Here is a 2500-nt window from a genome sequence, read left to right on the forward strand (position 1 = left end):
TATATATATATATATAGTCACACATATATGAAGTTCTGCCCCTTGTATATGCATATTTGTTGAAGAACACACCCTAGGGTGTTTCATTTGGACAGATTGAGGGAGGACGAGTGTACCCGGGGGTTTGCTGAGGCTATCTCTGGTCGTCTCACAGCACTCGAGGGCCTGACAGACCCTGTTCTTATGTGGGATACCTTCAAGCGTGAAACGCTTGATGCAGCTCAGGAATCCATTGGTGAACGCCCAAGAACAAGACAGAATTCCATCTCGCAAGAGACACTGGAAGCCACAGATGCTTGTCGTGCGGCTCGATTGTCAGGGGATCGCAACTTGCACCGCTCTCTGGTGCGCAGGACTAGGTCACTGTTGAGAAGGGATAAGGAACAGCTTATCAGTAGTCTTGCAGAGGAGGTCGAAAGCCATTTCCTAGTAAATGACCTTCGTCCTGCCTACCAAGCTCTGAGAAAGCTGAACTCCAAGCCCCCCTCACAGACGACTGCAGTCCGCTCAGCAAGTGGCCAGATAATCTCAGATCCTGATGGGGTGCGTGTGCGTTGGGCTGAGTATTTTGAGCAGTTGTATCAGGTCGATCCACCAACAGTTAACTTGGATGCGGGTAATGTTGAGACTCCTCTGCCAGACCCACCCATCAGCGAGGATCCAACCTCCCTGACCGAAATCAGGGGGGCGATCTCCAAGCTGAAGAGTGGTAAAGCAGCAGGTGTTTGTGGCATCCCAGCCGAATTGTTAAAGGCTGGTGGAGAACCTATGGCAAGGGCCTTGCATGCAGTCCTGTCTGCCATCTGGCAGACTGGTACCTTTCCCCCTGACATGCTGAGGGGTGTGGTCATCCCTCTCTGGAAGGGGAAAGGGGATCGGTGGGACTGCAGCAATCACCGAGGCATTACACTACTCAGTGTACCAGGCAAGGTACTCGCGCACATCTTACTGAGACGTATCAGGGACAACCTGTTGAGACACCAAAGGCCGGAGCAATCTGGACTCACTCCTGGTAAGTCCACAATAGACCGCATCCTGGCGCTTCGAATCATTATAGAGCGCCGTCGTGAGTTCGGACGTGGGCTGCTCGCAGCCTACATCGATCTCAAGAAGGCGTTTGACACGGTGCATCGCGAATCTCTCTGGGAGATCCTGAGACTAAGAGGAATTCCAACAAGGATTATTGGACTAATAGTAAACCTGTATACAGGCACTGTAAGTGCTGTAAAGTGTGGTGGGGGCCTGTCGAGCTTCTTCCCTGTTAGTTCAGGTGTGAGGCAAGGCTGTGTTCTTGCACCAACACTTTTCAACACTTGCATGGATTGGATATTGGGTAGAGCTACTGTCCAAAGTCACTGTGGAGTAACTCTGGGCAATATCAAGGTTACAGACCTTGACTTTACTGATGATGTTGCCGTAATCTCTGAATCTCTGGAAACCCTAGTGGCGGCTAGTGGCAATGAAGCGAAGCCCCTGGGGCTAGAGGTCTCCTAGACCAAGACCAAGATCCAGGATTTTGGGGGCCTGCTAGGAGACCCTGTCCAGTCGATACGTGCTTGCGGTGAAAACATCGAAGTCATAAAGAGCTTTATATACCTCGGTAGTGCAGTTCATGACTCTGGGCTGTCAGACCAAGAAGTCAGTAGACGGATTGGCCTGGCAGCAGGGGTCATGAAATATCTCGACAAGAGTATTTGGAGATGCCGGTACCTGTGCAGAAGGACCAAGTTACGTGTTTTCAAGGCCCTGATACTGCCAGTTTTACTCTATGGTAGTGAAACTTGGACACTATCTTGTGCTCTGGAATCTTGTCTTGATGCCTTTTGTAACAGATCCTTGCGCCGGATCATGGGGTACAGTTGGCGGGACCATGTGTCCAACCAACGGCTGCACCGTGAGACCAGCACAGGACCTGTTACTTGCACAATCCGTGATTGCCAACTCAGGCTATATGGCCACTTGGCTCGACTCCCACAGGATGATCCTGCCCATCAGGTTGTCTCAGTCCGAGACAACCCTGGATGGAGGAGGCCTGTGGGACGACCGAGAAGGTCATGGCTTGGGCAGATCGATCAAACCCGTCGTGAGGAACTAGAGATGGGCCGGGCCCCTGCCTGGCGGCTCGCCATGAGGGACCCTCGCAGGTGGAAACAAAAGGTGGATGCGGCTATACGCCCCTGCCGGCGTTAGCCCCAAAATGATGATGATGACGCGTGTGGAATTCATGTCGAACAAGTAAAACAATGAAGGGAAGTACAGAAAAAACACACGAATATGCCGAAGGCCTTTTCGCATTTACTGCTTTATCAGGGCATAATATATATGTATATATATGTATGTATATATGTTATATATAAATATATATATGTATGTATATAAAAATATATGCGTATATATGATGTTCTGCCCACTGGATCTGATTATATTTATATGTGTGTGTGTTTGTGTGTGTGTGTGTGTGTGTGTGTGTGTGTGTGTGTGTGTGTGTGCATATACAGTG

This window comes from Penaeus chinensis, chromosome 22 (assembly GCF_019202785.1).
Source record: "Penaeus chinensis breed Huanghai No. 1 chromosome 22, ASM1920278v2, whole genome shotgun sequence".
Lineage (NCBI taxonomy): Eukaryota > Metazoa > Arthropoda > Malacostraca > Decapoda > Penaeidae > Penaeus > Penaeus chinensis.